Raw genomic sequence first — 25125 nt, 5'->3', positions numbered from 1 at the left:
TCCCTGAGGTCATGATCTTGGACTTTGGCTCAGGTCATGGTCTTATGGTTCCTGAGTTCTAGCTCCATGTCAGGCTCTGTGCTGACAGCTCAGAGCCTGGAGCCTGCTTTAGATTATGTGTCTCCCTCTCTCTCTGCCTCTCCCCTACTCAAACCCTGTCTCTCTTTTTCTCTCTCAAAAATAAATAAACATTAAAAAAAAAATTTAGAGCAAATACAAAAAATGAAATAGTTTAAAACACAAACCCATAAACCCTATTAGCTCTCTTAATAGAGAAGACACAGTTTTCTTAAGTAATCAAAGACTTGATAAATAAATGAAACACAAAGTTATTTTTATAGGACAAATTATCAAAATTTTTGTTTTCTAGGCATATTGCTGAAAAAATGAAGAAAACACACACAAAAAATAAAGAAAACACTTTATTATCTCTTATCAAAGTCAGACCAATAGTTCAAGAAAACTTTTAGTTTTCTCTTTAACTTTTTAACTTTTAGGAGATAAAATCAAGTTCCAGTTATACATAAGTACACTGTTGATACTAAATCTTATTGTTAAAATATGTATAATAACAATTCAATTTTAGCTGCTTGATAATACAGGGCAAAATTTTAAGACAATTTTCTAATAAATTAAATTGGGCAGTACCATCCAGGGTTAGAAAATACCATACATAAACAGCACACACGTATAGACAGTCATGAACATATAAATACAGACATTAAAGTTTCCACTTTAAAATTTTAACCAGGAGATGGGTATTTGTGGAGAAGGCACATTAGATGATTTTTTTATTCTAAGTTTCAAATAATCTTTTGTGGTTTTGTTTATCTTTTGATAAAAAAAAAAAAATACCTTTCTGAAGTTGGTATTTTAAAGTGATGACCTAAATAAGAATTCTAGGGAGGGCTAGGTAAAAGGTTTACCTTTCAGAGGCACAGTGAAAGAATCCAAGTTCTTCCCAGAAGAACTCTTACTCCCTTAAGGCTAGAATTTTTACAATACTTAAAAGCATTTTGAGATAAATGGAGGAGGTTTGGGGAGTGGTGAAAAGGCTAAGTGGTCTTTGTGTTGTGCCTGGAGTTGCATTTCTGGTTTTGCAAAGATTTTTAAGATAAAGACCTTTGCTTTTAATATTTCTTAAAAATTTTTAATGTTTATTTATTTTTGAAAGAGAGAGAGCTCAAGTGGGGGAGGGGCAGAGGGAGGAGGAGACAGAATCTGAAACAAGCTCCAGGCTCTAAGCTGTCTGCACAGAGCCAGATGGGGGGCTCGAACTCACAAACTGCTAGATCCTGAACTGAGATGAAGTTGGGTGTTAACTGACTGAGCCACCCAGGCACCCTCAGTTGCTTTTAATTCTTAAAGAACTAGAGTGAATTCTGGATGATACAGAACTGACCTATCTATCCAAGTACATTGGAATATTTTTCTTTTCCTCTGGGCATTTAGCTCAGAGCAGAAGGTACAAAAAAAAAAAAAAAAATATATATATATATATATATATATATATACACACACACATACATACATATACATATACATATACATACATATACATATATATACATATACATATATATATACATATACAAATATATATATATCTCCTATGAGGCTGTGGGTATCAGATTCCAATGTAGTCAGATTTCTAACTATAGAGTTATTAAGTGTTTTCAAATATCTCCTCAGGTTTCATCTGGGACAAACTAAGTATTTCTGGCAGAATTAAACAACTCTATGGACCCAAGTGGTGCCCTCAAGGAGAGCACAGGAGATACCATCTTCACAAAATCTGGAGTCACTTCTAAAGATAACCAAAAGAAAGAGGGAATACCAAGCCACATTCTCAGGGCACGAAATGACACACAAGCTAGAAGGCAGTACCTATCCTTGGGAGAGAAAGGATCAATAATCAATGGGTCTAGGTTTGGAAAGGAAGGGATGTGAAATTTTATTTTCCTCTCTTAACGGGCCCTACAGACAAAGATGCAAGAGAGCTGAATCTGGTGTGAGTATTTGCTCTTAGCTGGCTTCTGCCAGTTTTCCTAGGGTCTCCTCTATAGACTCCAGGATTTGCCAGAATTGGGCATGATTTTTCATTTATTTTAATTTCCCTTAACTATGTAAGGGAATAATGTAGCATTTTACCAGAAAATTCCTTAGAATCTCGTCAACCGCAGGAGGTTAGGAAAGTCTGTATAAAATATTTAACGACTCTCCTTTCTGAGTGACCAATTCAACCTTACACCAGTTCACTGTAGGGTGAAAACCTCTACTATTGGTTTCATTAGCCCCTGAACATTGGCCTTTAGCTGATCCATTTCCTGATTATTTGCAGAAGGGCCTGGGAATTTGCTGAGGAGATGGGGTGGTTTTTAAGAAGGGGAATTAACATTGGGTGTGGACCTTAATTTTTGTTATAAATCTGATTTCTGTTAAGAGTCCCTAAGGCTAGCCATTATAATCCTTTGTATTCTTTTTTGTAGTTTGGTCTTTCCATAGGTACCAGTAAGACAATTATTTAGGATGAGTACTCTAGAAAATTCTTTTTCAAATATAGCTAATTCAGAGGATCCATAATCTGGCCATTGATGAGTAGGATCTTAAATTCTTAATAGTGACTCAAACCAATAAGCCTTTTTTTTTCTGTAAGAGGCATCCCAAAGGAGAGTGCAGAGACTGCAGCCCTCACAAAGTCCAGAAAGTTGACTTCCAGTATTAGCCTAAGAAAGCAAAAAATCTTCATGGTCACAGTTGGGAAGAATGGTATAGTGCAAATGGCATCTTTAGTTACTCCTGAGAATGTGTGTTGCCTCCAGTCATAAACTGGCTAGTCGTTGACACTGGTCAGGTGCTCCTGGAATAGGACTTTGCCCGCGCTAACAAGACAAATGAAGATTGAGATGATCCTTTATGGATCCGGACCCTTTCTGACAAACTCCCCTGAGAGCTGCCACAGTTGGACAAAAGGAATGCTACCTCACAAATTTAGAAAAGGAAAAAGGACTCTTGCTACTCTTGTTTCCATTGGACCCTGCAGCTAGAGCTCTGGGAGACTGACATGTTAAGAATTCTTTCCTTCTGCTGGTGTTTATCAGGGGTCCTAGGATCTCCCAGCTGCAGAAGTCCCAGAGTGAACAGTGTCCAGTTGCTGAAGGGCCCTTCATGGTCACCAATTGCAGGCATAGAAAAATTTTCCTTCTCTTTTCTAGGTTTGTTTGAGGTTGTCGGGGGGCTGGTCTATTAATTAAACTGACACAAGACAGAGTAACCAAATTTAATTTCAAAGACACAAGAGGCTCAAAGACAGCAATTAGGCTTGCAGGTTATCCTGAGCCAAAGAGAAGAGGGTAGGGGTCTGAAGTTTAAAAGGGAAGGAAGATAATTCAGAGGAAGATGGGAAGAACAAAAAGTTGGTAAACAAATATTAGTTGTGATGTACAGAGACAGTGGGACGTTGAAATGTGAACAGGCATCCTGCCAAGCTCCCCTCAGCTTACCACACTTAGCTTATACTCTACAAAAGTTATCTTTGGTGATAGCTCTCTTCCTGGACCAGGACCTCTTTGTGAAATTTTAGAGGCAGATAATGGAGAAGTAAAAAGTCCTTGGTGAGTCTTTAAGGGCCTTGTTTGTTTTCAGCTCAAAATAATCAACATGCTGCATTTTGGGGAGGCTTGTTCTGTACCCCTTCTGTTGGTAGGGAATGGTTTATTTTTCCAACAAAGGCTCATATTTATCATTAAAGACAAAATCAAGTTTATCTCTGAATGGAAGGTTTCCTTCTTGATGCCAGCTATTTGAGCATCTGGAACAGTTAGAGATAAGGTAGCTTTATAGAAGTTTATGACCTGCTCTCATACCAGTCATCCCTCCTAGTGGTCATTAAAGGTCCTTTATTATTTTTTAAATTATTTTTTATGTTTATTTTTGAGAGAGTGAGTGAGAGTGGGGAAGGGCAGACAGAGAGAGGGAGACCAAGAATCTAAAGCAGGCTCCAGGTTTTGAGCTGTCAGCAGAGCCCTATGTGGGGCTCAAACTCACAAGCAGTGAGATCATGACTTGAGTCGAAGTCAGATCCTCCAGTGACTGAACCACGTCCTTCACTCTGAAAGTGACACGCTTTTGTTATACTCCATTGTCCAGATCTCACTTGAATGGTCATACCATGTGAGGGTGGCAGGAGAGTATGCATAGCAGTTCCTACCATATAGACTTAACCTTTCTGCCAAATCTCTAGTCAGGCTCTTTTTCTGGATTATAAGAGAGTATTAAATCTAACTTGGCATATTCAAAAACAAAAGAAATGGGCAAATTAAATTGAGGGCTATGTACATAGTATTTGCTCCCAAAATGAAAAGGCCCCATTTAATTCTACTAAAATATCTCTCTGGCCTCTCCTCCCATCCTGCACAATTAGCTCTTTAGACTGATGTTCCCTTAGAATGATTATTTCATCAAGTGGCTCTGAGAAGTCACAACATAAGAGACTCGGATGCTAAAATGTGCCTTGGGGTTGATTCCATTGCTAGGTGAAAGGTATGGGAATGTCTGCTTACCCAAATTTGGTTCTGGGCTACCTCAGGGTGAAGATAGCACTTTGATCACCAAGACCATAGTCCTGACAGATTATGGACATGGTCAGAAAATGTTTGATGAGATTTGGATGTTTGGATAGTTTGGAGGATGGTGGATCCACTGGGAGATAGAAAATTTGAGAGAACAAAAAGTCAAGAAACATCTTGGAGGAAGTAGGGTTGAAAACACATCTCCTTTTTCACATGGCCCAGATATTTCTACACAAATGTAGGGACTGGAAAAGGCTCAATTTCTAGGCCATTCCACATGTTGGGATTAAAGCGTTCTTAGAAGGATAGCTTTGCTTATTTGTGATTATCCTTGGTCATCATAATCACATGGATAGACTGTGAGAGTGGTATGCAGGGACAGAGACAGGAATCTTGCCTGTCACTATGAAAGCTCTGTATTCTGGTAGGGGTAGAAGGAATGGATGTGAAATTAAGTCTGTATTCCTTCAAAGTAAATTTATGTAGGAAATTTAAGTGCAGTGATCATAAAATTTATGGTTCCAGTGTCGGTACTTTAATTTTTTTTAATGTTTTATTTATTTTTAAGAGAGTGCAAGCAGGGAAGGAGCAGAGACAGAGAGGAGGACACAGAATCCGAAGCAGGCTTCAGGCTCAGAGCTGTCAGCACAGAGCCCAACGTGGGGCTCGAACTCATAGTGAGGTGATGACCTGAGCCAAAGTTGGATGCTTAATGGACTGAGCCACTCAGGCTCTCCTCCAGTGTGGGTACTTTGAGGGAAACGGGCAAAATATTAACGACCTTGGACAACAGGTATAAACCAGGATGACTTCAAACAGAAAGGGATGTATGGCTACCTTATTTTTCAGACCATGTTATTGCAGTCAACCATCTGTAACAACAACTCTTCAAAATATTTAATAGCCCTCACTTGAAGCAAATTTAATCCTCATACCCCACCTGCTGTTTGTATTCCTGTGTTAAATAAACGTTGTCAGAAGCTCCCTTTGTAGGGTAATCCTTTACATGTTAAGTTATGTAGTTGCCTGTTCTCTATACCATAGCCTAAATAGCTCTAGTACTTTGTATCCTCTCACCTTTGCTATACCTGCAACTTTAATTCTTTTGCAGACCTTTCCTAAGTTTCTTGTCTCTTTAAATGGAGACTGAATCCTGGAAAAACAGGGCTGTTTTAGACTGACCCCACCAGGTTAAACTTTTATCAAAGTACCCTGTTGCTCACTTGTCCTACTTGAGAATAGGAGGTTGTGGAATGAATTAGGCATAGTCTGAAGTACATGGAGCATTTTTAAGTACAGTGTGGGTACCAGCTGTACTCTATTTAGGCAACATAATTTATTGAGTACTGCCCCCCCCCCCCGCCCCGACTTCTCAGTATATGAAGAACATTTAAGCAGGGCTAGATTTTGGCTTACATGGAATGAACAAACACTCACGTGATGTGATTTAAGAAGGATCAGAAATTCAGCGGCCCCAGACCACCCCTCACCAGCCTGCTCACATTTCCAACATTAGAGACACCTCTGGGGTTTGAGGTACAGTGTCTCTAAAATGAAATCGGCCACCTGGAAAGCAAAGTGTAATAGAGCCGGTAGCAACCTCATCAGTTGGATTCAGAGCCCTAAGGAAACAAAACATAAGTTTTAATTAGAATTAGGGCCAGGAGAGGTCAGCGTGTTAGAACGCAGAGACAGGTGAGAAGTCAGAGAAGCAGTCTAGAAATTACCTAATGCAGGGCTGGGGTTGCTGCGGGGCAAGAACTGTCAGGATACAGCTGGTGTTGCCAGGCAACCTAATGTAGTTGTTTTGCTTCAGGCTGGCCTGAGGTTAGAAGCTCCAGGCAGGAAGATAGCAGTAGTCTTCTCAATGGATGGAGGTGGGAAGGAGTTTAATGGGGAAGCAGATTTTGAATAAATTTAACAATTTATTTTCCTTTTTTAAAACACTTGGGACTATTTCCCTCTCATAAGTATTCTGACTTCTTTTGCATTTGACTCTCAGGGAACATCAGGATATAAGTTTTTCATCTGTCCTGCCTAGCCTGGAAATCAAGAGACACTTTGTTAGGGTGAAAAGTTGTACCTTCAGGGTCTCCTTTGGCTTCCTCTACCTCTAAACCATTCTAACCAAGCCACCATTCTCTCTCCTCTGCATTATTACCGTAACCTTCTGTTCATCTCCTGTTTCTACTCTGGCCTCCACCAGTCTGTTACTGATACAGCAGCCAGAGTGAGCTTAGTAAAATACACTTCCTATTGTGTCATTCTTCTTCTCTAAAGTGCTCCAGTGGCTTTCTATCAGCCTGGGAATAAGTCTTTACCCGGGTCCTCTCTATACTTCCAAATTCTTTATTTCATTTTATTACTTTAATTGACTTCTTGCTCACTCTTCTCCATTTTACACTGGCCACGTGGCCCCTCCTATAGCAGTTAACACACCGTATGTGTTTCCCCCAATCAACTTGGAGAACGTGGCTGTTAGAAGGCCCTTTCTAGACATCTGTATAACTTGGCACTCAATCCCATCATCCACCTCCTTCTATTCTTTTCTCAAAGTGTACCTTCTTATGTAAACTTGAAACATGTCTCCTGTCCTTCAATTTCCTCTTCCCTTTCCCTCATTGATTTCTTTATGACACTTGCACATTTATTTTATTTTTTGCTGTTGTCTGTAAACTTCACAAAAAAGGGGTCCTTTGTTCACTGCAGTATGCCAGGGCTGATGAAATGAATGGATAAAGAAAGCCCAGCTAACTAATAGTCACAGAACTCCAAGGAGCCCTTTGTAAGTTGACGCTAATGACAAGGATCACAACTCTTCCTCCTCTAATATAGGGAACCTCCCCCCTCCCACCCCATGCCTGTACTCTAGTAGGTATTTAGAGCTTCAGGACCAAGACTCTGGATATATTTTGATCTATCATAGCCAGTAATACCAGTGGAAGATTTCAACTGTATCCCACCCTGCTGAGGAGAACTGACAACAAAAACACGTATATTCCTTTAGACCACAGGACGTTCTATTTTTTAGAAAAGCAGTGGCCCAGATGTTTGACCTAACTTCTTTTGTTGAAGCTTCTTTACCACATGCAGCTCCTTTGGAGTTTTTGAAAGCTTCCCTTAGACCATTCATGTGCAAATAATGATTCTAAGTGTCTTCCTCAGAGTATCAGGGAGCACTATGTAGAGTAAATTTTTGTTAGTTTTCTAAGCCATAATGACTGTGAACATCTTCTATTATATGACTAACTTCTGTGAACTCTGAATAAATCATATCCATTTATTTGTTCCATAAGTGTTTACTGAGCATGTTCCATATGCCAGACTAAGTTCAGAAAGCTGGGATAGAGCAGTGAACTTAAGTCCATACGCTCAAGGGGCTCTTAGTCTAATGGGAAGAGACAGACAATAGATAAATAGACATACTCATAACGTGCTAGGTGGTGATGAGTACTGGAAGAATAATGAAGATTAAGGGTGATAAAATGGTAAGGAGGATTTTTGTTGTTTTGTTTCTTTTTTTCCGTATTATATAGGCTCTACAGAGAGCTGAGATAGGATGAAAGGGAGGGAGTGAGACACAGAGATACAAGGGGGAAGAGCAGTCCTGCGGGAGAAGTGCAAGTGCCCAGGGGTTGAGGGCACTGTGGGGAAATCAGTGTGGCTGGAGCAGGAGTGAAGGAGGAGTGGGAGAGCAGCTCTGAAAAGTAATAAGGTATAATATCTTGGAGGCCTCAAAAGCCATGGTAAAAACTTTGGATTTTTCTCTAAAAAAAGGAAGGTCATGGAGGGTATTGAACCAGAGGAATGATGCGATTGATTGTATGTTTTGCAGTGTTAATGAGGTTGCTGCCTTGGAGATGATTATTGAAAAGATAGAACACAGTTTGTTGATCAGGCTGAGAGAGGGCACATGAAGAAGAGAGGTTTTGAGGATGGTTCCATGTGCAGGCTTTAGCTGTTACTTGAGTCCATTGGAGTTACTGTCTAGAGTACCATAAACTAGATGGCTTATAAACAACTACTTTATTTTTCATTTCTTGTGACTGGAAAGTCCAAGGTCAGGGTGCTTGCTGATTCAGTGTCTGGTGAGGACTTACTTCCTAGTTCACAGAAAGCTGTCTTTCTGTCTTGTCTCTGTGTCTTCACATGGTGGAAGTATAGTGGGGGCTCTTCAGAGTCTCTTTTTTAAAAATAATTTTTTTGAATTTTTTAATTTGTTTACATTAAAAAATTAAGTTTATTTAATTTGAGAGAGACTAAGACAGCATGAATGGGGAGGGGCAGAGAGAGAGGTAGAGAGAGAGTCCCAAGCAGGCTCTGCGTTGCCAACACAGAGCCTGGCGTGGTGCTTGAACTCATGAAACCGTGAGATCATGACCTGAGCTGAAATCAACAAGAGTCTGATGTTTAATCCTCTGGGGCAACCTAGGGGACCCCAGAGTTTCTTTTATAAGGACACTAATCCCACTCATGAGGGCTCTGCCAAAGGCTCTACCTCCAAATATTGTCACATTGGATATTAGGTTTCAACATACAAATTTGTGGGGGGCACAAATCTGCAGTCTGCAGCAGCAGCTTAAAAGTATGCAATTTACTGAAATGTGAAAGCCTGCAGAAGGATAGGCTGGAGAGGGACACACTAAAGTCTCAGTTATAGACATAATCACCTTAGGGTCCTGGTCTGGTCCTGCCTCAAGGGGCCATATGCATTGGTATAACTTTTTCAAAATTGTCTAGCCTCCCTCCACTGCTGTGAGTGTTTCAGTGTATTTTATTTCCCATATGTTTTGAATGTCCCAAATGATCAGATTTCTGAAAATTCTGATTTTGAGATCAGGAAGCTTTTCTCTTCCATTACCTGTAGTGACAATTAGAATAATCAGTGTACTTCAAGAATGAGGACAAAATGAGTAATTGGGTTGTTTTAAGGCATTGTGAAGTCTTTTTTGCTCAAGGGCGTTGGTCATCTTAAACCTTATACTGTTGTATGAATGTCAACCATTCATCTGCTGGCTCTGTGTTCTACAAAAAAGATGTATATTGTCTGTTTGAATTTAGATCTTCCATACCCCAATACTACTCTTTGAAGTTGAAAGGAAGCTCCCTGGGGTGAAAGAAGAGAAATTAAAATCTAGTTTGTGAAGAGTATGATGCAGGGATTTTTTAGATAGTCTTGCCTTGAACATCGTGCCAATCAGAATTATTAATGTATTTAATTTGCCGTTAAATTCATTTTTTTTCCAGGAGAACGTTTCCAACAAGTAAAAAACTGACTCCTGTGCTCATTTATGGCATTATTCAGCCAGGTTTTGAATATGAGCTCTTACTTACCCTCTTAATGAAGTGAGTGCCCCTCTGTCGCCTCTCAAAAGTTCAAACTGAGGTTGACATTGCCAAGTGGAACAGGATGGGTGGAGTTGATGGTGTCAGCACTGGAGGTGGATAAAATTGTTGGCAGCTTCCAGAATAGGATACTGTCTCCAAAGTGTTTTGAGTTCCTTGTTGAAAGACCTTGAATAATTTCCATGTATTACTTTGATTATGGCTAGAACTCTATAAGGTAATCTGGTCTGCTATCGGCAATGACTCCTTTCATTATAAATTTTAAACAAATAGGTGTATTTTAAAGTGATAATGAAATAATTTTAAACTATCCTTCCTTTAAAATATTAGAAAAGCTTTTCATGTCTTCATGTTAGCTTCATGTCACATGACAAACATCGATCAAGTATTAACTCCTCACTGAGCTAAATGCTAAATGATATATATTCATATTCTATCTTCACAATACACATATAAGCCAAGGACCACTTGGCTCAGAGGAGAGTCACCTTCCCACTTCAGACAGAGGAAAATGAGGAATAGTAATCAAATTATTTCCTCAACTTTGTACATCAAAGTACATGGTAGAACCAGCTTTGTGCATCATGTGTATGGTAGAGCCAGGTCGTTTGTTTTGAGAGTTTTCATTACCACACTGAAGGGCCCTTCCATGATGGTTTTTATTTTTTTTTTATTTTTTTAACGTTTATTTATTTTTTGGGACAGAGAGAGACAGGGCATGAACGGGGGAGGGGCAGAGAGAGAGGGAGACACAGAATCGGAAACAGGCTCCAGGCTCTGAGCCATCAGCCCAGAGCCTGACGCGGGGCTCGAACTCACGGACCGCGAGATCGTGACCTGGCTGAAGTCAGACGCTTAACCGACTGCGCCACCCAGGCGCCCCCATGATGGTTTTTAAAAGACGTCGAAGAGTTGCTTCAGGAGTAGTATTAGATACAAAGCTACTAGAGTTACTAATGATTTATTTTAGGAATGTTCTCACTAGGGTAACTCCTTGAAAATTGATTTCCATATCCATATGGGCTTTCTTAGAGCAATTTATAGAATAGGGTTTTGCCTATGTCAGCTGTGCAGCTAGAGTCATGTGAGTGAATGAATGAATAAATGAATGAATAAAAAATACTGTTTGGGCCTATTTGTCTAATGACCACTATATGTGCAGCAGTATGCATGGCTTTGCCAAAATTCTTCGTAGCTATTTTGATCTCTGTTATATTTCATTTGTTTTTTTCTCATTGCTTTGCCAATGTCTTATTTTTTATTTGAAGTATAGTTGACACACGTTACATTAGTTTTGAGTGTACAACTACTGATTTAACAAGTCAGCATGTTATACTGTCCTCACCACAAGCGAAGTTGCCGTCTGTCATTATAAACATTATTACAGTACCATTGACTATATTCCCTGTGCTGTACTTTTCCCTATGACTTACTCATTGCACAGTTGGAAGCCTGTACCTCCCACTTGCCTTCACCCATGTTGCCAATCCTCCCACCCCCTTCCCCTCTGGCAGCCATTATTTCTCTGTATTCATAAGTCTGTTTCTGCTTTTTGTTTTTTAGATTCCACATGTAAGTGAAATCATATATTTGTCTTTGTCTGACTTATTTCACTTAGCATAATACCCTCTAGGTCCACCCATGTCTTTGCATATGGTAACATCTCATACTTGTTTATGGCTGGGTAATATTTCTGTGTGTGTGTGTGTGTGTGTGTACCACATCTTCTTTATCCACATCTTCTTTGTCTGTTGAGGGATGCTTAGGTTGCTTCAGTATTGTGGCTACTGTAAATAATGCTGTAATAAACATAGGGATACTTATATATTTTTGAATTAGTGTTTTTATTTTCTTTGAGTAAATTACTGGATCATATGGTATTTCTAACTTTTTGAGGACCCCTGTACTGTTTTCCACAGTGGCTACACCAATTTATATTCCCACCAACAGAGCATGAGTGTTCCTTCTTCTTCATTTCCTTACCATGACTTATTATTTCATGTCTCTTTGATTCTACCCTTTCAGATAGGTGTAAGGTGATTAACCTCATTATGGTTAAGATTTTCATTTTCCTGATGATAGTGATATGGAGCATCATCTCATGTATCTGGTGGCCATTTGTATGTTTTCTTTGGAATAATGTCTATTCAGGTCCTCTGCCCATTTTTAATTGGATTATTTTATTTTTGGTGTTGAGTTGTATAAGTTCTTTTTTTATGTTTATTTTTTGAGAGAGACAGAGAGACAGAACATGAGTAGGGGAGGGGCAGAGAGAGAGGGAGACAGAGGATCCAAAGCAGGCTCCAAGATCTGAGCTGTTAGCACAGAGCTGGAAGCGGCACCCGAACCCATGAACCATGAGATTGTGACATGAGTCGGAGTCTGATGCTTAACCAACTGAGAGACCCAGGTACCCCATACAAGTTCTTGATATATTTTGAATATTAACCCTTTATGATCTCCGTTTCATGGAAGAGTAATTAATTAAATGACTCATATAGTTGCTGTAGTAGTACAGGTTATTTCACATGGGAATCTGGTTTTCTTTCTTTCTTTTTTTTTTTTTTTTCTTTTTCCCTGAGGTATTTGGTTTTTGGTCTGAAAATTGGCTCAGCTATGTAAACCAGGAGATGGATCTTGACTTTTTATTGGAGCAGCTAACATCATTGATGGAACAACCTTAACCTTCAATAACTTCAGTTGTATAGATCAGGATGCCTGACACTCAACACTCTTTTCATTTATGTGGGATTACATTTGGTTGTGGAGGCCTGTCTAGTGCATCATGAGATGTTTAGCAGTATACCTGATCTCAACACACTAGATGCCAGTAGTTCCCAGCACTTGTGACACCAAAAATGTCTCTAGACATTGCCAAATGTCCCCTGGGGGACAAAGATTATCCTGTTGTAGAACCAGTGAAACTTTCAACAGTGGCATTACTACAGGTTACCAGGGACCATTAATGTCTCATCTTCTTCCAAGGAGGAGGGATAACTGAAAAATAAATAATAAGTATTCTATCTCCCCAATCCCATCTTAGAGTGTACTTCCTCAGCTCACTTCTGGCTCCAATCTTCTTAGGTCTGGTTCCTCAAGAAACAGATTCTTGGAGGAGGAATTGTGTGCAGAAGGTTGGTGCCCTTGATAGTACTTGTGAGGAAGTAGAGCAGGCAGGACAAGGCAGAGGAAGAAGTGAACTGTGACAGACACTAAAGGTCTGAGTCCCACTGGGGTCTTCGGAGCTGATAAGGTCCTGTGGCACTGCCTTGCACAGTGCCGTTGTACAGCAAAGGGGCTGGGCTGTTAAATCCCTGTGTAAACCACTCTGGATGATCACAGAGAGGAGATGAGACTGTAGGTAAGGTGGCTCTCCTTAGTTGAGGGCATTCCCTGAAAAAAGGCTAACTGAAGCGTCCTCAACTGCCAAAGGTTTGGCTTCTGGGAATGTCTCCATACAGAAAGGGATAGCTGAGCAGCATACTCAAACATGCACTATAGTCCATTAATAATGGAAAGCAAAATTTCCAAAGATAGAGATTCCACCTAATTTCACTAGCATGTGGTAGTATCTCTATCAGTCTCTTATTCAACGATTTTTAGCACTCAACAATTCATCACTCACAAATGTCAAACTTCACATATGATGAGATACGAGACACCACAAACTATTAATGTGTATTATTTCCAGAGAATTTTTGGTGTATGTCTATGACCATGTATTTCTCAGGCATTTTGATTTTTGCCAATCAGAACATAGATATTACCTAAAGGAGCGTTTTGACAAAGGGACTTCATTAACATCTAAAAACTTTATTCAAAGTTTGAATGGATTCTTCAGGTATCTAGTCTTATTGTACTTAATAAAGAGTATTACAAAGCTGAAAACTCCCTGGCACATCTCTCATGTGATTTCATCATTTGCCATTGTTAAACAGTAAACATGGCAAAACCAAAAAGTCACTTAAAGCACTTTAATTGCTTTTTGCCAATGATAATGGCAACCCAAACTTAAGCAACTATTTACAATAATGAATTGTGGCTTCTTAGCCAAATAAGCCAGATTTCCCCAGCAAAAGCACTGCCGTACCACGTTGGGTGTATGAACTTTAAAGCTCTGACACAAGTTAATGTATTCCAATAGTTTTCTTAAACTTTGTGGCTATAAAGTCATCCTGCTTGTATGGCTAGCTTAACATAATTAGTTGCATGTTCTATTATAAGCCAGTGTTTTGAGAATATTAACATCCTAAAAACATTTCTATGATGAAACTTGGTGTATTACATGACATAGCCCACATTTTTCCTGGGAGTTGGAGTTTTTCCTGTGTGTGTGTGTGTGTGTGTGTGTGCGCGCGCATTTACGTTTTCAATCAATCTGGCTGTTTATTGTGTCTGCAAAAGGCAAAAACAATTGTAGTGGTTAAAAAATATATATTGGCAAAGACACCAAGGAAAAGGTAACTTTCTATACTTTAAATATTTCAAGTTAAACTTTTTTTGGGTTTTCTAATTAACACTTTTATTACTATCTTAATCTTTAATACAGTAATAATGATAACAGTAATAAAAATCTATAGATGATGTTGGCTAATTTTTCATAAAGTTTATTTTATTTTATTGTTAAATTGCCATGAATGTAGGAATAAATAATTTCATTTCTTCAAACTAAATAGCCTAAGTAACAGCAATCATTTAAAGAAGCATAACTAGGGGCGCCTGGGTGGCTCAGTCGGTTGAGCGTCCGACTTCGGCTCAGGTCACGATCTCACAGTCCGTGAGTTTGAGCCCTGCGTCGGGCTCTGGGCTGATGGCTCAGAGCCTGGAGCCTGTTTCCGATTCTGTGTCTCCCTCTCTCTCTGCCCCTCCCCCGTTCATGCTCTATCTCTCTGTGTCTCAAAAATAAATAAACGTTAAAGAAAATTAAAAAAAAAAGAAGCATAACTATGTGTACAAGATCTCATGCTATCTCAATGCATAGAAGTTTTTCTTTTTGAATTCTTTGAAATTTATCTTAATGCTTTTATTGGACAGTTTATAGAATTCTTGGATTAAAAACTATTTTTCTTGATTTCTTCAGTTTTTCTCCTTACATGTGTTTCATCCCACTTTTGTTTCTATTACCATCCATGTTTCATAAACTGTTCACACAGTCTGTGTTAATCTGTATTTTCAGTCCTCATACACAATTGGATTTATAATACAGTTATGGATTTATATTGAAACAATCCATGAATGAGTATTAAGTATGTATGTATACATTTATTGCTTAAGACACATTTAAAAATGGAATTTATTTAACGGGGAAATGAATTCCAGTGATGGAGATGCTAAGAGCCTCATTAAAAAAATAATTGATAAATTTAGATCTCATATTCATCATTCTATATTTCAATCTGCTGTTATGGAAGATAATCTTATATAATGTTCTTATGCTTTTTTGTAACTACTTTTATTTAAGTGCTCATAACATTTACATATTTCAAGAAGGAATTCATGTTGAATTATGCTTTATATCTGCACTGATGCCCAGCATTAATTTTCCATTTAGTACCTAGGACAATTATTAGCATGCATACATCAGGAGCGTGTTTACATTTTTAGATCTTGTTCTTAATCTCTGTTAAACATTGACTGAATGCAGTTGGGAACAAAGTACTGGATATATTCCCCTTTTCCTTTTGGCTGTCAAAAATTATTAAAAGGTAAATAGAGACCTTCTTTGACCTTTTGATTTTGTAAATTAAGATATATTGTTCATAAAGTTGGAGGTGACTTAATGGTACATTACAAACTTACTTGTACCATATTAGAAATTAAATTCTTCTTAAACTGCCAGAGATCGCCTTTGAGTGAGCACTGGGGCATGGATATTCTGAAAGAAGGGTTTCAAATATCAACTTTGTTGATTCAGTCCATCCTGGAAAGGCACCAGAGACAGAAATGTCTTTAGATTGTTCTAGAGGACCAATGTTTCTGTTGATACCTATCCTACCAGTGAGAATGCTGTGTTTCTGACTATGTTAGGTTAACAGGGAAATATCTAAGAAATAACAAATAGCAGAATGTGGAGAGTTTAATGTTACCACAAAATGCACCATGTGCATATTTCATATGGGATGAAAAAAAAATAGATTCTTTGTAAAAGTGGACATCTAATTTACGCTCCCTTAAAAAGTTCAATTTAATTTCAAAAGATAATCTTACAATTTCCTGATTCATACTTCTCATCTGTGTAGTGGGAGCATTTGATTTGGCTGGTGTAGCAGTTCTCTGTGGGAAGAATACTGACTATGAAACAGGATATGTCAATATTATAAAGACTTTATTTACACATAAAATTACTCCTCAGGAAATGAAATGAGTGCAACATATAAAAATCTGTCAGGAAATTTCTCCTGTGGATGGTGGTGTTTTCTTAGAGGGGAAAAAAAAAGCAGGATTTGTAGAGCGAATAATAAGGAATCATCTGTCACCATCAGGAGGATAGACTGTATATATAGAAGTCTCCCATATATATTTTATGTGTAAATATATAAAATAAATACATGAACACACCCCATTAAGATTTCAGAGAAACCCTCATCAAAATATGCCTTCCATTTAATTTTATGTAAGATTGAAAAATGTAAGTAAAGCAGCCCATTTATGTTCTACATAAAAGAATGGTTCATTATTTCACAACCTTAAGCTCAATAGTTTGTGGTATATTTAATCTCATCCTAAAGAAAACTAGAAAAGGAGCCGGGGAACTTAGTTGGGTAACCTTAGAATGTCATTTAATCTCTCTTTCAGTTCTGCCTACCTCACAGGGTAGCTTCACAGATGAAATGTGGATAGAAAAGTGCTTTAGAATAATAAAGCAACATATAAATGCAAGATAGTATTCCTTTTGTTGTTGTTCTATGAAAGCGAACCATTAGAAATCTGATGCCAAATGTGGGCATACATTCAGCATATAACATGGCTTTTTGAATGCCTTGTTCTGGATAATACATCTTTTGTTTTCACCAGTATCATACATGACTCCACATTAAACAGGATACACTGAGCTCAGTAACATAGACCTTTTAATGCTATAAAAATAAATTCAAACTATAGACCTATTTAAAGACTATGTTGCTAACTTCTGCAGACTACTTAAAAAAAGACTTATATGTTCCTTGGAACATATACATCATTTATCAACTCTTAGATACTCACTGTAAAAAAAAAAATGCTGTGCCCCCACTCCCCCTGCTCTCAGAAAGTAGCATGCAGTTCCCTGTGCCACTAAAGTGTGAGCTTACTATGGGTGCAGATTTTTGTTTGGTTGGTTTATTTCCACATATCTGATAACTATAATAATGCTGCTAATATGTATTGGATAGATGAAATTTCAAACTTACTTTTCTGGTTAGATGTAAGCTCATTTATTCATTTAACAAAGAGCGTTTGAGTGTTTAGTGTGTGTCCATTCTAATGACTCTGAAGACGTATAATCAAAATACGCTTAGAAATAGGCAAAGTGGTACTTCTAGATATATTTTAAGATAAGTCTCTACAGAGTGTTATAGGATAATAGAAATGAAATTACTGCGTTTGAGGAGATCAGAAGAGTCTGGAGTAGATGACAAATAGATTCTTAGATAATGACTAAGAGGTTTTGTTGAGAATAGTAACTGAGTATTAATTGAAGTAATAAGAATGTTGAAACGCAATTCTTCATGGGTCTCTTGCATTTTTGTATGTATTATTAGCAAGGCATTGATTAAATTTCTTTGAAAATGTCTTTTCAAGGTGTTTGTCTGGCAAACAACCTTGGGAAACAGAGCAAAGGGCAGGCGTGCTAACTGCCCAACTGTGAAATACTCAGGTTCCCCCAAGCACTGCTCATGTCATGCTCAGGGAACCAGTGAAAGAAAATGTTGATGCTCTGATGCTCGGACTGGTATTAATGTGAATAATAAATTTCTTGTCTCAGATTCAAGAGCTGAATATATTCTGCCAGCACCCATAAAACTGTGACAGAGTTGCTTATGAGCTAGTATGTAGGGTAAAATCTTACTCCTTCAAAGGTTGTGACAGTTTGTTAACGAGGATGGAGTATAGAGGAAGACATAACTTCCTGAAAGAGGAAGAATGAAAACTTTTCTGATGAGTTAAAGGGATTTGAGGGAAGAAAATGGAAGTTAATAATGAACAAATTGACCAGATTTTATAGTCAATTGAGCAAAATAGGGTCTACTGTTTTATTGCTTGTTAATGATGAGAAATTGGGAAGATGGTTGCAGCCTGGTTTCCAGGAAGCAGGTTCAAGGGTTGAGCGGTGCCTTGATTATGTTAACTTTCTTAGGGGCAGGTAGGGACTTCCTTCCTGGTGGACAGTCTCAGGTCCACCCATTGTAACAGCTAGCACTAAGATAAACACTGTGTGGGCTGAAGATTCTCTTCCCTCTTTCCATCAACAGTTACTAGGAGTAGAGAAGAAATAAATGGGGGCAATGTTATGAAAAGAAATTGGGTGAATCATAAGAACTTCGGTTCAGTTGGGAGTTGAGGGTATGGGGTAAGCAATGATTGTGATAGAGGAATAGCAGTAACTGCACCTTTTTACAACTTAGCCTGTCCTGCAATCTGTCATGGAAAACTTAGATATAATTGGAGATGACAGCAAAAGATCTCTGAGTCTGTGAGTCCTGGCTGCTCTACAGAAACTTTGGCCCTCTTGGAGAGATTTAGCTGGGGTTCCTGTAAGGAACCATAGATGAATCAGTCATTGACTAGTATGGGGGAATCCTACTGTCCCAGATTGTGTTTATAGTGCTGAAAGGTAACATATTGGAGAATGAGAAGGGAGCCAAAGAATTCTAGATAAATTTTATCATTAGCCTTGCCACTTTGCAAAACTCCCTTAGCCAATATATTGTGACTAGGTAAAGAGTTAGGAGATGTGGATCATGTGCAAGTCAAGCCCATGCCAGCCAGTGGGAACAAACCCCTCATTATCCTGCTGGAAACCAATGCAGTTGTGGATGCTGAGTCCAGGGATTTCCTAGGTTACAATCCATGGTGTTAGTAATGATGATTTTTTAAAATTTTTTTAATGTTTATTTATTTTTGAGAGGGAGACAGAGCATGAGTGGGGGAGGGGCAGAGAGAGAGGGATACACAGAATCCGAAGCAGGCTCCAGGCTCAGAGCTGTCAGCATAGAGCCCAACGCGGGGCTCGAACTCATGAACCATGAGATCATGACCTGAGCTGAAGTAGGATGCTTAAACGACTGAGCCACCCACGTGCCCCAGTAATGATGATTTTGATGTGTAATGTAGTACTTTGTGTGGTTTCCAAACATTGCAAGTTCATCTGATTGAACTGGTGAGCAGCTACTATGCTGCCCAAAATAGAAAGTAAAGGTGCCTTACTGCTATGGAACTAATCTTTCCCTCTGTGCCCCTGGATCATTTCCAGTCTTCTTCCTCCATCTGCTTTAAGGAAAAAGATGATTATTAGTTCATGGAGATCATCCATCTGAGTATGCTGGGGAACTTTGGGGAGAGGGAGGACTCAAACATTTTTGGCTGTCATCTAAAGGTGTCAGCGTCCTACTCAATCCCATGGGTGGGAGTCCTGTTTTCAACTGATGAGGTTTGGGCAGTGTTCCCAATGGGAAAAGAGAATCAAAGTAACCTTTTGGGTGGGGCTGTTGAGGCCAATGCAATGTATTGTTGATTCCACATCTGAACATATAGTAAGAGTTGACATGTGATGGGATTGTAGTTGTCTGTCCCATAAGTGCCAGAGGGGATCACCTCAGTTAGGAAGAGCTGCATGTAGTGAAGATACGCTTGGGAATCCCTGAATCCTTCTGACCAAAGACAGGCAGCATCCACTTAGAGGTGCTGCTTAGGAATTTGTACTTCTCACTGCCCTGACAGAGCTACCAGGTATCTTTTGAAAATCAGGTATTACCTTGCTATTGAGCTGCAATATGTCATGGAAAACTTAGATATAATTGGAGATGACAGCAAAAGATCTCTGAGTCTGTGAGTCCTGGCTGCTCTACAGAAACTTTGGCCCTCTTGGAGAGATTTAGCTGGGGTTCCTGTAAGGAACCATAGATGAATCAGTCATTCATCTGAATGGACACCTGAGTCCTGAAATTGGACACCTGAGTCATGGGACGTTGTGACTCTATGGCCTATTTTCATTTTGGAAATGACTAACAAGGTAGTACAACCTCAACAGGCCTCACTAATCAAATAGAAATGGTATATTCAAGAAAGTGGTAAGCCTGTCCCCAGTGCAATCTCAGCTTTACACACAAAAAGTAGCAGTTGCCCTCTCCTGCCCACCCTGCTGCTTAAAGCAAAGCTACTGATTCAGTGGCACCCTTCTATTTACAGTGCTTTTCCAGAGGCCTTGGCCTGGTTGGATGATATTTTGGCTAAGCTAAAACCTGATGATGTGCACAGGGCTGCTGTGGTTTCACAACCTCTGTAACAGTTGTGCAGAACTAAAAATGAGTGTGATCATCCTACCCACTCAGAACTTGAGGATATTCCTTTTTTTTTTTTTTAACTGACTTTGGGGTGTGGTCAGTGCACTAGCTTATTTGCCATTTGGACGTGTATAGACTGAAAAATCAAAGACAGATCTTTAGGTGCTCTGAATTGTGTTGATTGAATCACACGAGGCCCACATTCTAATATCCCCTAGAATCACGTTGCTGATCAACTTCCATCATCTGGATTACCATCATTGCTATCTGGATGGATCATAGTAGTGGGCATGGCAACATATCCACCATCATAAAATGGACAGAAAGTAAACAACTCTGCTTCTGGTGCAGAGTCTCTACTGCATAGGATTTATACAGCTGGTTGGGTCCAGGACCCTTCAGAGGAGGAGGGGGCATGGCTGAAGTCAATACTGCTGGCTGGCTTTATCCTACTACTTATAGTTTTGTTGAGAGTAGCCTTAATTAAATGTCTCATGAGATAAATTGAACAGGTTTGGTCCCAGGCTCTGTTCATAACTGCAGAAGCCAACAGAGTGGCTTACTTATTGGGAAAATTTGCCATAAATCAAGATGGTATAAAAATGAAGAGTGATTACTATTGGGAAGTAATTCTCCATACATGTCTTAAATTTCTGTATGTCTACAAGCAGAGTTACAATTGCCTTGATTACAACCTCTCTTTTCAAGAATTTTTGTATTGAAGGGGGTGCTTGGGTGGCCCTGTCGGTCAAGTGCCTGACTCTTGATTTCGGCCCAGATCATGATCTCATGGTCGTGGAATTGAGCCCCACATTGGGCTCTGCACTGGGACCCTGGGCATGGAGTCTGCCCAAGATTCTCCCTCTCCTTCTGCCCCTCCCCCGCTTTCATGTACTTTCTCTCTCTTGTCTCTCTCTCTTTAGAAAAAAGTATTTTTAACTGGGAACAAACACCTTTTTGTTTTTTTGGAACAGCGTTACATGCTAGAAGTCTTCTGGAGCAAAGGCTAAGTGTCCTTAAAGTCTTAGAAAATAGAGATAATGTCTTCCTGCAGAGCAAAAGGTAGGCATGCTCATAGTTAAGTATAACAAACATGTTTACCTCTATAGCCATGAAAAGATCATGCTTACCGCCTATTACTAAAGGTTCAGGTTCACTGTGCTTGGGGTTCCTTTCCTGTAGTGCAACCCATTGCTTGTGCAAGTGTCACTTCATCTTCTTTGCTTCTCCCTGTAGGATTTGGAGCTTGAGGAACCAGCACAAAGGCTAATCCTCTAGCTGTTGGTTTTGCTGTGAGTGTTGTGAGTAGTAAGCTTTTTTAAAATTTTTCCTCTGACCCAGGTGTCTTGTGCCTTCCACCAGCATCCATGCTGCCTCATTAGATAGCTTACAAGCAGGCTAAAATTTCAGATCCTTAACTATCCTTCACAATTAGTAACTATAAAATATTTACCTGTAATGTAAATGGTCTAAAGAGTTGAACTTTATTTTTGTCCATATAAAGTATAAAATGATTGCTTCTTATTGGCATGGAGTCGTTATTTAAGCAGTGATTGAAAGATACAGGCTACTTCATTATTTTTGTTGACTTACTTTTGGTTTTGTTTGGTCTTGAGTTTTCAAGTTTGCCATGCTCCTCTGCATCAAGCTTGCTGAAAGGCAAGGAGCATGGAGGGATATGCATTGGATATTTCATCCAATTGATTGGAATTTGTTCAGATATAACTGTTACATAGGGGAGAAATGTAGTCCATTCCTTTGTCCATATAGAAGAGAAACGGATTTGGTGGAAAATGTTTTTCACAGATGGAAGGTATTTCTAAGCAGCAGAAACCTCATGTATACAGACATGAAAGGGTGGAAGACATGATTTTGCCCTGGCTAAAATCAGAGGATGCATGAAGTAGAGACAGTGGTAGAAGATGAGAGGCTTGTCATAAATCATTTTACCTTAGACTGATGGATTGCTCTGAAGGTGACTGCTGGATGCTGAAAGATTTTAGTCATGGAAAAACAAGATGAGAAACACTACCTAGGAAGCCATAGCAACAGATTGGATGAGAAAAAAAATGACAATTTTAATGAAGCCAGTGACAGAAGAGATTCACCAGCATAATCAACAAGTAATTACTGAGCACAGTCTAAGTGTTATGCATTGTGCTGAGTGCTGGGTATATGCCAAAATAAAACAGTTAATAAATGGGCCACTTAGATGTAAGTGGTAAGAAAGAAGGTGAAGAATAGCATGTGGTGGGAGAATGTCTGAAGAGAGGCATGAGGTGGGGAAAATAATGAGATCAGTCATGAATCACTTCTATATACTTGGACAGCACTTAGGTGAGTTTGTCCAGTAGACATTGTTTATGTGTAGCCGAAGCTCCTTACAGAAATCAATACAGAGATAGTAATGACTAGAAAAGGGCTAAAGATCATTGAGAGAGGGTTCTCACATCATACATATTTAAGTGTTAATGGGTTTTATTTATTTATTTGTTTATTTAATTTATTTTGCTGTTAACAAGGAGAACACATTTTAATTTTGTTCAGATTTCTCAGATTCACTGATAGAGGGAATACATATCCATGCTTACACAAAACAATATTATATTCAAGAAGAAATCTAATATCAAGTGAGCTGATATTCTGCTTTTGTTATGGGATAGAGAAAGTCTGCCTTGTAGGAATGGAGGTCTCAGTCTTGGATTCCCCATGAGAAGATTTACAAGGGGATCCGTGCTCATGCTCAAATAAAGGCAGCTAGAAGGAAAGTAGCCAGCACAAAGCAGTTTTATTAAAGGAAAACACATTCTTAAGGTGGGAGAGCAGGCAGGTTCCAGGAGGTGGAACCAGCCCCCAGGTTGTTATTGGATTGGATATTATGGGGGCTCTCTGGGCTAGGGAAGTGCTGTGAGTTACAGTGGGATGGTCTCTAATGGAGGCTGTTTCTAGTCATTTGGAGGGGGAGTTTTTAACCCTATGAGGTTTGTGGAATCATCATATCATTTGTCAGGCAGGGCTGTATACGTGCAGTGCGAATGCATTATAATGAGTGTAGGGTTCTATTGGGGCAGAGCTGGATGAGGAGAGGACAAGTTTGTACCTGTGGCTCTTTGGTCTGTCACTCCTGAGGTCTTAGAAGCCATCAGATCAGGATGTTGTGCTCCCCAGCTTTAAATGTGTAGTTTATTTGTCAACACCCTTGGCTCCAGCTCCTGTCTTTATCATTCCTCTTCAAGGAATTGGGAGTCTGCCTCAGGGCATTCTCTCCACTGCTCATATCTAGCTTCTACCTAACACTGAAATGGCTGTACTTGGTAGAGGTTCCTACTTCAGTTTTTTCAGATTGTTGCTTCTGTTAGCTACACAGTGTTGTAAAGGAGTGTTTTAAGTTTTTTAATTGCATTTGGCATGTTGTTACCACCTTAAAAAAGACTGTGTTTCTTGTGGTTGGTAAAACATTGCTGTTGAATAAAGAAGTACTCTTCATCCATGTATATATACTCCAAGCTAATTGCTGTTGAAGGTGCAGGTTCAGGAAAAAGCAGGAATGAAAAAACATGGCTTAAGATTGGTCGGTTTTGTTTGCTTTTTATTTCTGCTGTTTAAGGACTGAAGGTAACAAAGAATCAGCTTCTGTTCCACTTTTCCATGCTGTCCTTGTCATTTATTGCCTTGAAATTATGGCCACTGTAAATGAGACTTGGTTTCATGGTTGCCTTCCAAAACTGAGCTTAAAGATGAGGAGCCCCATGCTTCCCTTACAACCTGCTCAGAGGATGTAGAGAGAATTATTTTCCTTTTTAGTTAATTTTTGCTCATTAAATTGCCCAGTTTAATGGAAATGTTGAGGGTGGTATGTAAACATTGTAGCAGGGATTTTCTGGGTTCTTTTGCTGAGTTAGCACACAATGCCAATAAGAGAACATATTGGCTATGGCCCTAAAAGGGCCAACGAGCAATTTTCTGTGTCAGAAAACAAACTGGGTTCTGCATCCAGACCACTTGACCAGTATATGTCGATGATTGCTACAAGGACAGAGTGAGACAATACACATTGGTTGGCCCACATCCATCATCCCTATTGAAAGGCAAGACAAAAACAACTCTGAAGGACAGGTCCTGCTGATTTTGATGGATTCTATCAGCTATCTATTGAAGAAATTGATGGTAGTTACCCACACTTAACATAGCTTAGAGATTCTAGGGAATTATTATCATTTTAACTGTGATATGACATTGAGAAAGGCAGTTCCTATTTTTCTTGTTTTAAACTGTCTTTTTATTTAATTTATTTTTAAAGTGTATTTATTTTGAGAGAAACAGAACGTGTGAACGGGGGAGGGAGAGAGCAAGGGAGAGAGAGAATCCCAAGAAGGCTCTGCACTGCACTGTCAGCACAGAGCCCGATGTGGGGCTCCATCTCATGAACTGTGAGATCATGGCCTGAACAGAGATCAAGAGCCAGATACTTAATTGACTGAACCACCCAGGTGCCCCATAAACTAGTGTCTTTTTAAATATGTGTCCATAGTACTTGGTTTGGGCCAGAGGTTCTAGAGTCTAGACCTTCTGCCATTTCAGATTTGGGCAAAAGGTGGAACAGTATTACACTGGGTTACAACTAGGTGCTCCCAGTGGAATATTGAGGGTTTAGACCATACTGGAGTGGCTCTGTACTTCGGGAGCTATGTTTAGGTGCTGGTTGTGCTGTGTGACAGAGAAAATAA

General features: G+C 39.2%; 1 protein-coding gene across 2 annotated transcripts in view; it reads left to right on the top strand.

The window, feature by feature from the left end:
* The window catches only part of HMGCLL1 (3-hydroxymethyl-3-methylglutaryl-CoA lyase like 1), a 192212-nt gene that overhangs the window by 20890 nt on the left and 146197 nt on the right, over positions 1-25125 (top strand). The window lies entirely within an intron of this gene.

The sequence above is a fragment of the Prionailurus bengalensis genome, chromosome B2, assembly GCF_016509475.1.
Source record: "Prionailurus bengalensis isolate Pbe53 chromosome B2, Fcat_Pben_1.1_paternal_pri, whole genome shotgun sequence".
Taxonomy (NCBI): domain Eukaryota; kingdom Metazoa; phylum Chordata; class Mammalia; order Carnivora; family Felidae; genus Prionailurus; species Prionailurus bengalensis.
The sequence above is the reverse complement of the archived record's forward strand: the minus strand, read 5'-3'. Positions and strand labels throughout refer to the sequence as shown.